This window comes from Arachis hypogaea, chromosome 16 (genome assembly GCF_003086295.3).
Source record: "Arachis hypogaea cultivar Tifrunner chromosome 16, arahy.Tifrunner.gnm2.J5K5, whole genome shotgun sequence".
NCBI lineage: Eukaryota > Viridiplantae > Streptophyta > Magnoliopsida > Fabales > Fabaceae > Arachis > Arachis hypogaea.
In genome coordinates this window covers 37,401,148-37,412,561 of record NC_092051.1, presented here as the reverse complement: position 1 = coordinate 37,412,561, position 11,414 = coordinate 37,401,148, and the positions used below count along the sequence as shown (strand labels likewise).

The 11,414-nt window shown below is 28.5% G+C and overlaps 1 non-coding gene across 1 annotated transcript; it reads right to left on the bottom strand.

Moving 5' to 3' along the window:
* Positions 1-10,217: 10,217 nt before the first annotated feature.
* LOC112760594 (small nucleolar RNA R71) lies at positions 10,218-10,325 on the bottom strand. The gene has a single exon (XR_003181027.1). It is a non-coding gene; the product is annotated as a small nucleolar RNA R71 (small nucleolar RNA).
* Between the last annotated feature and the right edge of the window lie 1,089 nt (positions 10,326-11,414).

The following is an 11,414-nucleotide window of genomic DNA, read 5'->3' as shown; positions in this document are numbered from 1 at the left end:
TGAACCTAAACGACAGTGTTGCTCTTTTAAACATTTTAATAAAATCAAACTAGTCGTTTGTGAAATATATATATACACACACACAAAAATGTATCATATACGCTATATAAATAAATCACTACATATATTTATATATACTTTTACATATTAATTCATATATTTTTTAAATAAATAAAAAATTATTAGAATAATCAAAACATGTCATACAATAGAATAATCAAATTTCGAATAGATGAATAATCAAACTTATTTATGACAGTGTAATAAATATTTTTTATAAAATGTCAAATATATATTTTAATATAAGATAACAACCGATCTTAATATATATATATGTAGCATAATTGATATATATATATATATATGGTCAATACATTATTTTTTAATTAGTTAATGAAATTCATAAATAGTTAATAACTAAAATATCTTTAATGATGGCTAATAAACTATAATTTAAATGATATAATTTTTTCATTTTTATCTAAAGATTTTGAGTTCGAATTTTACTTCTAACTTTTTTTTTAAAAAAATATCTTTAATGATAATAGTGAAATACACTTTATCAGAAAACTACCATTTTGATACTCGAAAAAAAATTTAGATTTTACAAAATGGATCTCAAAAAAAAATTATGAAGAATCATGCTCTATACAAGTTTTAGCATTCAAATTTCAATGCAATTTTTTTCTCAAGTTTACTTAAAAAAAATTTATGTACTTTCATCTTTTTAGATTTGGTCATTTTGTTTAAGTGATTTTTTTTTACATTTGTTTCATGTGAATGGCACAAAATTGAAAACAAAACGTCTAGATATTTGGACTCATTTTGTGTATATACCTTCTAAATTATACAAGTATTAAAAAAATTAGATGAAGGTGAGAGAATGTTTATTATAGTGCATGAGTTTGTCATGAAGGATTAAGTTTCTCCGAAGTGAGTAAAAGAGTTAGAAAGTAAAATTTTAATCTTCTTTTAATTAAAATAGTAAAACAAATTATAAACTTACATATATATTAAAAATTTAAATTAAATCCCATAAAAAAATTAAATTAAATATTGATTCAATTTTCACTTTTTTCTTGTTGAGTAAACTATTATTTTGACCTAAAAGTTTTAATTTTTGGTAAAATAACACTTTAAAAAAAGATTTTTTTTATCCTCGCCTTAGTTTGAAAAAATACACCAATTATAGAAAGATATAAATGAAAAAGAACTCTTAACACAATTTTTTGTAAGTTTAGATTTTTGGCTTTTTGTTGAATAAAAAACACAATAATTTTAGAAAAATAATTTAAAAATAATTTTTTCAATTTTTTATATATAATTTCAAAATTTTTTTAGAATCAAAATGATAATTTATTTATTTATTTTTATCATATTAAAATTCTAGAAGAAGATAAGAGTGGTATTTTAGGGAGGGAGGTAGGGCTGGAAGTGAGTCGAGTTGAGTCGAGCTAAACCAAGCTAAGCTGGGCTCACAAAAATTGAGTTTGGCTCATAGTTCGATTCATTAACAATCAAGCCTATTTCTTAAACTTAAATTTGGTTCACCAAAAACTCACGAGCTGGTTTGAGCTCACGAACTGGCTCAAATAATAAGAATATAATTTATAATTTTATATCAATAAATTATAACTTATATATTTTAAAAAATATTTAAAAAGATCAATTTTATATATTGTTTATCTATTAATAAATTATAAATTTTTTATTTATGACCTACATTAAAATTATATATAAAAAATAAATATAAAAATTTAAATAATTAAGATTATTAATATATATATAATAGTATAGATTAAATGCATATAGAATATGTGTATTAATAATTTTATATATTTAATCGAGTTAATTTATAAGTTAATGAATTGAGTTTATCTAAACTCAAATTCGACTCATTTAATTTATAATTTTAATTTAAATTTGACTCATTTAATTTATAATTTTAATTTTAAGTTCAAATTTAACTCACTAATTTACAAGTTTAACTTATTAAATTATTAACGAGTCAAATTTAAACTGAGTGATGAATGAACTAGCTTGTCCAAGTGTCAGCGGTAGAGGGAGGGAAGGGGGTATTGGGAAATAGGAAAGGTAAGAAGAGGCTATGAGATTGGAAGTGGCGGATGGGAATATGGAAATATGGAGGGAGAGTGAGGATTGAGGAGTGAGAAGCAATCCCAAGAAGTGTTGTACGGCCAACTAACTGTCTGAGTGGTGAGCGTAGTTGTTTCTTGTTTGACCATTCGCTATGCTTCGTTTGTTTTCTTAATAATGTGGTCACGATGACTATCGCCTTTCTAGTGGGACAACCCCGCCCTTCTCTCTTCCCATCAATTCCCATACCAACTCCTGTCTTACTTTGACTCCTCTACATATGGACTCACATGAATTCTTCTACTATCATTTTTTTTACTTTAATTATTTTATTAATTTTTATAATTTTATTAGATTTATAATTAAATTTTATATTTTTTAATTAAATATGTATACTATTTTTATACTATTATAAAAAAAATGATAAAATCGCGTCTTAGATAATTTGGATATGTAAGAAGAAGACCGACAGAATATTCAGTTAGAAAGATAGATGAAATAGAAGATAGACAAGAGGTGAAAGATAGAAGAAGACTTAGAAAAATCATCCATGAAGTGATCAAACGAGATCTATATATAAACAGTCTCTCTATAGACATGGTATATGATAGAGGCCAATGACATCGTTTGATATCCATATAGGCGATCTCACCTAGTGGGACAAGATTTTGTTATTGTTAACTTGTTATTTTATACTATTTTTAATTTTATAATTAGGTATTTACTAGTATAAAAAATATTAGAATTAAGGTAATATTTTTTTTTTACAAATTAAAAATACTCAATTAAAAACTTAATTAAATATTTGACAATATATTTTTGAAAAGAAATATTCTGTTAATTTTAATATTTTTTATACGAAAAAATTTAATTAATAAATTAAAAATAATGTAAGGACTCAATTGAAAAAAAAAATATAGAGACTTAATTACAAATTTAGTAAAAATATAAGAACTAACAAAATAATTTAATTTAATTTTTTAATGTTTTATTAATAAAAATTCAATATATATTTTTAAAAATTTTTATTTATTATTAACTTGGTAATTTTATAAACCTTTTAAAAAAGATCTAATGAGAAATTAGAGGAAATTAAATTTTAGTTTGTCAACATTAGCCAACTTTAATATTTATGTTTATAAGTTATGATCCAGGATTTAAGGTGAATAAAATTATTTTAAAAAAAATAATTAATGTTGACTGAAAAGATGAGTTACTTAACATTACATATACCTAATAAGAAAGTATAGAGAGACAATAATATTAGTGTACAATATGTAGAATAAAGATAAAAAAAATTAATTCAAATGATAATTAAGTTAATTAATTTTTAATTATTTCTAATTTTAAATTAAAAAAATAAAAATTTACAACAGCGGCAGTTATATATACTGTAAACTTCCTTTTTCGCATGTAACGTGACTTCTTCAGGTACCTTCTTCTCCTTCAGTCTCTTCCCTTCTCACCGGTGAAAACTCCGCCATCAACATCAATCGCCGCCGCCTAGAGGACCAACCGACGTCGCATTGCGCCCCGCAAACGTATGAATCGCACACTGTGCGTCATTCACGCAGCCTCCTAATGTGCGGATGTGTGGCCCCCTCCTGCAGCTGGAAGATTCACCGTGACAGCGTTTTCATCAGTCGGGGAGTTTACTATGATTCAACATGCGGCCATGCGGCCCCGTCTCTCAGATCCATCCGAAGCCGCACCCATGATTTCCAAATAAGGAAAGCCAGCGTAAAATCTAAATCGCCATTGGTAGTATGTGTGCAGAGTGTCAAGTATTAAAATCTATACCAAGAGTAAGCTTAAAACTTCATCATTCATGGTCAATTAACTAACTCATCTTCAAAATTTTAATCCAATTTCAAAAAGAAAAAAACTATTCGCTATTTTTTTCCTTTTCTACTGCCTTTCCTTGGTTCTTTCATGCTTTGACTTCACTTTAATTCTTCTCAAGTTTCTACCACCCTAACAATAATTTTAAAAATTTAATTCCAAAAAATGTCAAATATGTTGGATGATCAATTTACTGTGTATGTAGATAGTTATTTTAATTCTTAATTGGAAGATTATTTTATTCAATTTGGTTTAAGTATATAATTAACAAATGTTGGATGGTCATTTTACTAGGTAGTTAGATGATTATTTTAATAACTACGTGGATAGTTGTTTGATGGCCGGTGAAGTAGCTTTTAACGCTGGAGAAGTGAGATGATTGATGAGAGTAGGGTAGCAGACGGTTGGGGGCAATGAAGAGGATGTTTGGATAAATTCCTTTAGTAAATTAGGGTTGAGATGGTTAATATTTTGAAATAACTGTTTGGGATTTTTTTCTCTTGTATTGGGCCAAATCTAAAACCCATTGTATATATTATCAAGATTTCTCGTTATCTCCCTAGTGAAATTCCTATCTAATTTATTGGCGAAAGATAAATGAAAACATTTATAAGGTGGCATTTACAGTGCCTATAGTTACAGTAACTAGATAAGTATTAACTAATATTAAAGTCACAATTGGTAATATTTTTATTTTATAAATTAAAAAATATTATTAAATAATAAAAATATGTTATTTTAAATTTAGTAATACTTTTAAAACATCTTGTCTGCCATAACATAGACACCATAGATGGTACCCACAATATATACTAGCAAATTATTTTGCTTTCTTTCTCAAAGAATAATAAGTGTCTTATTTATATATTTTTAATTTATTTAATTTATTTATTTATTATAATATTAATCTTTATTTTTAATAATATAATTTTTTTAGCATAATTTTCGATCATTTTTATTCATATTTTATTTTATTTTATTAATATTATAGAACATGTAAAACACACAATAATAATAATAATAATAATAATAATAATAATAATAATAATAATAATAATAATAATAATAATAATAATAATAATGTGGTTGTATGTACGACAAACTCATAAAATAATTAATAATGATCAACGAGGATGATCGATGACGATGTCATTAATATCTAGAACGAAAAATTAGGGTTTCTATTGCAGAGTAAAGTAATATGGTTGTAACTTGTAAGTATATAAAGTTAGTTGAGGCGTTGACCATTTGGAATGTTAGTTAGGGTAGGGTTGGGAAGTGGAGGCGTGGGGTGGTGGAATCCTTCATCAGCTTCATTATTCGTATATTTTCATACCCAAACTCACTCATTACACCAAACAAATAATTCAATGACTGGTAGTTGTGTCATTGTGTCTCCCCGGTGACCAAACAAGCAAACTGCATATCATTATCCATACTTTATCAATAATTTATCTATCTTTGTCTTTTTATTCTACGAGAATTCATCAATTACATATAAGTTAGTTAGGAATTGAGTGGGAAATTCATTATTATTAGACATGCTGCTCAAACTTAATCAATTGGATATTCATAACATTACTTATCAGGCATGGAAATAACTTTTTCGTGACTAGATATGTTAGAATGCTACGTACTTCAAATTAAATCAAACACTTTGTAAGTACTTTTGATTGATCAATGCCTTTTAAATTATTAGAGGATGATGATTTGAAGTTTTTAAAATTTAATCCTTTAAAATCTAAAATGCACACAAATATATTCACAACATTTATTTTTTTTTAACGATACAATATCATTCTCCTTTATTAGTAACTAATGATAATTACTGATGTGAAATATTAACTCATACACACAACTATTAAGTGTTTACGTGTGTAAACTGAATAAATTAGTCTCTATAAGAATAAAAAACAAAACAATGCTGGAAGAATTTAAAAATATCAAAAAAATCCTTAAAAAGTTTTAAAATAATTTTTTTCAGATTATTTACATATAATTATTTTTAAATTAATAACTTTTAATTTATAAAACTTTTTATCTATTTATTTCAAATTTAATTATTTATATATACAAAAGTTTTCTAAGAAAATAAATTATATATTATTTTTGAAAAGATACCATTTTTTAAAAAGTTAAATAATTTAAAATAAATGAATCCATATTTATTTTTGACCATACAAAATATTAATTTAGTTTAATTTAATTTATAAGTATCATATTCTATAATTATTCTTTAATAATAAAAAAAAATGAGCTAGTGTTTGAAGAAACGAGAAAATTTTTATTTACTATAAAATTTTTCACATTGAAAATATTATACTTATGGAGGCAACATTTGTAGATGATATGATATGATTATATATAGAAGCCCTTCAATTATATTTCAGTACTCATCAGTACAAGTTCTAGAGTTCATCACTAACATTTATAAAATGCGTAATATATAACGATAAGTTATACTTTATTCCTAGGTTTCACTGAAAGTTAACGGGGTTTCACTGTTAACGTGGTATTTTATTAGAATTTAATTTTAATATATTCATCGTATAAAATAATTTTATATATATATTTAATTATATAATATTATATTAATAATAGTAATAATTTTTTATGTTAATTATATGAATAATTATTTAAAAAAATAAATATAATTATATAATTATATAAAATATTTTATATTATTAATATATTTGATATAATTGTTATAAATTGGTTATAAAAATTCGGCATATACGTTATAGGTTGACTATTAAAATTATAACAATAAATCAGAACGTTATGATATACCTTTATGTGTTATCACTATAATTCGATAGTGGCAAAAAAATAATCTCTGACTACTTACTTATCATTATAAAAGAAAGTAATCAGAAGAAAGGTAAAGCATTCATTTTCTAATCTAAGAATTACCTGAAATAAAGCTTATTAACATACTGACTTGAGCGTCAGAGAATCTTTTTTCAGGTGCCCACCTCCTTGTATGTTCACAAGGTGCCGACTGCCGAGGTATAACTCGTCTTAAAGGAAAGCTTGAAGGAAGTCGCCAAGGAACGAGTTATACCCAAGCCAACCCAAATAAGAACAGTTGGCGCCTATCGTGGGGCCGAGAAATAAAAACCTTTTTCTTTAGGCCCAAAATTTTTATGTTCGCCTATGGCTGACCAACCTTCTCCTACACCATTCGAGCTTCTTTGGATGGTAACTGAGTTACAACAGGCTAATCAGCGCATGGCGGAAGAAAACCAAAGAATGGCAAACGAAATAACCGAGTTAATCAATGCTTGAATTGAAAATAATGATGATCATAATGAGCGACTAGAGGACGAGGAAGACAATTCTGATCTAACACACATCTTCGAAACTCAACGGCGAGAACAAGATTCACAAGCCAATGACGACGATGAATTGGACAATGTCGTTGGTCCATTCACGGTGGATGTTAGAATTTTCAAATGCCCAAAAGGTTCACTTTGCCGACGACTTTAACTCCTTATGACGGATTGGGCGATTTGAAGAAGCACATCAAGACCTTGTTTTATGTCGTTACTTTCCTACTTTTTTAGCTGGTCCTGCACTTGATTGGGTTTTTTCTTTTCCTATAGATTCTATTTTCCGTTTTCAGGAATTGGCGAAACTATTTGAAGATTAGTTCGCTGCATCTTCTATTTATCTACATGATTCCGACTACTTCAACACAATCAAGCAAGGACAAAACGAAAGTCCGAGAGACTATATTACTCATTTTACGAAGGTGGAAATAACCATCCTAGATCTCCATCCTGAAGTACATTTACATGCCATCAAAAGCGGACTTCGGCCAGGAAAATTTCAAGAAGCAATCACAGTAGCAAAACCGAAAATACCCACCGAGTTTTGCGAGAAAGCTAAAGGTCAAATGGAGATTGAAGAACTCCATCAGGCTCAAAAGTTGGAAAAAAGCCACAACAATAAAGACGACGATAAATCTCGGGATAACAAAAATACCTTTAAGTTAACCCCCCTGTTATGACTCCTGTACACAATTCAACACCAAAAAGGAAGAGATAATCAAAGAAATCATGAATGCAAAGCTAAATCAAGCCTCCACGGAAAGCTGGAAATTACCAGGACATGAAAAATGTAGAAGTTGTGAAGAAGAACTAAGATTATGAACGTGCGTATTAAGTTTTTAGTGCCGTTACCAAGGAACGAACAATCACGATTTTGTGCACCAAGTTTTTGGCGCCGTTGTCGGGGATTGTTCGAGTTTGGACAACTGACGGTTCATCTTGTTGCTCAGATTAGGTCATTTTATTTTAATTTTAAGTTTTTGTTTTTATTCTTTTATTTTCGAAAAAAAAATCCAAAAAAAAAAATTTATAAAATCATAAAAACCAAAAAAAAAAAAAATTTGTGCTTCTTGTTTGAGTCTAGTGTCAATTCTTAAGTTTGGTGTCAATTGCATGCTTTTATAATTTTCTTTAATTTTCGAAAATTCATCATATGTTCTTCATGATCTTCAAGTTGTTCTTGATGATCTTCTTTGTTTGATCTTTGCATTTTTATGTTTTGTGTATTTTCTTGTTTTTCATATGCATTTTCAAATTGTTAGTGTCTAAAGTTTGAAAATTTTTAAGTTTGGTGTCTTGCATGTTTTTCTTTTCTTAAAAATTTTCAAAAATAAGTTCTTAGTGTTCATCTTGACATTCAAAGTGTTCTTGCATGAATTGTGTGTTTTGATCCAAAATTTTCATGCATTGAGTCTTTTTGTATTTTTCTCTCTCCTCATTAAAAATTCAAAAATAAAAAAAATATCTTTCCCTTATTTCACTCATAAATTTTCGAAAATTTGAGTTGACTTTTTCTAAAATTTTTAAAATTTAGTTGTTTCTTGTGAGTCAAATCAAATTTTCAATTTAAAAATTCTATCTTTTTCATTTTTTCTTTCATAATTTCGAAATTTTCAAAATTTATTTTCAAAATCTTTTCTTATTTCCATTTCATAATTTCAAAATCTTTACTAACAATTAATGTGATTGATTCAAAAATTTTAAATTTGTTACTTGCCTATTAAGAAAGGTTCATTCTTTAAATTTTAAAATCATATCTTTTAGTTTCTTGTTAGTCAAGTAATCAACTTTAATTTTTAAAAATCAAATATTTTTAATTTCCTTTTTAAATCTTTTTCAAATTAAATTTCAATCATATCTTTTTCATTTTCAATCATATCTTTTTGAAAATCAATTTCAAAATCTTTTCTAACTTCTCACTCTTTCAAATTTGATTTTCAAATCTTTTTCAATTAACCACTTAACTTTTGTTTGATTTTAAAAGTTTTCTATTTCAATCATATCTTTTTCAAAACCACCTAACTAATTTTCTCTCTCTAATTTTTGAAAATTTCTAACCCCTTTTTCAAAATTTGTTTTAATTAACTAATTGTTTTAATTTTTAATTTTAATTTTACTCCTTCTCTTAATTTTCGAATTTTAACTTTAATTTTAAATTAAAAACAAAAATATTTTTATTTTATTTTATTTAATTTTCGAATTCTTCCCTCTCTCATCTCCTTCTAATTATTTATTTATTTACTAACACTTCTCTTCTACTCAAAAATTTGAACCAACTCTTCTCCTCTGTGTTCGAATTCTTATCTTTTCTTTCTTTCATCCTTCTCTTCTTATACTCATATATGGAATCTCTATACTGTGACATAGAGGATTCCATATTTTCTTTTCTGTTCTCTTCTTTTTCATATGAGCAGGAACAAGGATAAGAACATTCTTGTTGAAGCTGATCCTGAACCTGAAAGGACTCTGAAGAGGAAGCTAAGGGAAGCTAAAGCACAACTCTCTGGAGAAAATCTGACAGAAATTTTTGAAAAAGAAGGAGACATGGCCGAAAATAATAATAATGGTGGAGATGCAAGGAAGATGCTTGGTGACTTTACTGCACCAAATTCCAACTTGCATGGAAGAAGCATCTCAATCCCTGCCATTGGAGCAAACAATTTTGAGCTAAAGCCTCAATTAGTTTCTCTGATGCAACAGAATTGCAAGTTTTATGGACTTCTATCAAAAGATCCTTTTCAGTTCTTAACTGAATTCTTGCAAATCTGTGATACTGTTAAGACCAATGTGGTTGATCCCGAGGTCTACAAGCTTATGCTTTTCCCGTTTGCTGTAAGAGACAAAGCTAGAATATGGTTGGACTCTCAACCTAAAGATAGCCTGAACTCTTGGGATAAGCTGGTCACGGCTTTCTTAGCCAAGTTCTTTCCTCCTCAAAAGCTTAGCAAGCTTAGAGTGGATGTTGAAACCTTCAAACAGAAAGAAGGTGAATCCCTCTATGAAGCTTGGGAGAGATACAAGCAACTGACCAAAAAGTGTCCTTCTGACATGCTTTCAGAATGGACCATCCTGGATATATTCTATGATGGTCTATCTGAATTATCTAAGATGTCATTGGACCATTCTGCAGGTGGATCCATTCACCTAAAGAAAACTCCTGTAGAAGCTCAGGAACTCATTGACATGGTTGCAAATAACCAGTTCATGTACACTTCTGAAAGGAATCCTGTGAGTAATGGGATGCCTCAGAGGAAGGGAGTTCTTGAAATTGATACTATGAATGCCATATTGGCTTAGAACAAAATATTGACTCAGCAAGTCAATATGATTTCTCAGAGTCTGAATGGATTGCAAGCTGCATCCAACAGTACTAAAGAGGCATCTTCTGAAGAAGAGGCTTATGATCCTGAGAACCCTGCATTAGCAGAGGTGAATTACATGGGAGAACCCTATGAAAACACCTATAATCTCTCATGGAAAAATCATCCAAATTTCTCATGGAAGGATCAACAAAAGCCTCAACAAGGCTTTAATAATGGTGGAAGAAACAGGTTTAGCAATAGCAAGCCTTTTCCATTATCCACTCAGCAACAGATAGAGAATTCTGAGCAGAATACATCTAGCTTAGCAAATATAGTCTCTGAAATATCTAAGGCCACTCTAAGTTTCATGAATGAAATAAGGTCCTCCATTAGAAATTTGGAGGCACAAGTGGGCTAGCTGAGTAAAAGAGTCACTGAAACTCCTCCTGGTACTCTCCCAAGCAATACAGAAGAGAATCCAAAAAGAGAGTGCAAGGCCATAACCTTACTTGGTGTGGCCGAACCCAGAGAGGAGGAGAAGGACGTGAATCCTAGTGAGGAAGACCTCCTGGGACGTTCACTGACCAATAAGGAGTTTCCCTTTGAGGAACCAAAGGAATCTAAGGCTTATCTAGAGACCATAGAGATTCCATTAAACCTCCTTTTACCATTCATGAGCTCTGATGATTATTCTTCCTCTGAAGAGGATGAAGACATCATTGAAGAGCAGGTTGCTAAATTTCTAGGAGCCATCATGAAGTTGAATGCCAGTTTAGTTGGTAATGATACTTGGGAGGATGAACCCCCTTGTTCACCAATGAACTAAGTGCATTGATAAGGC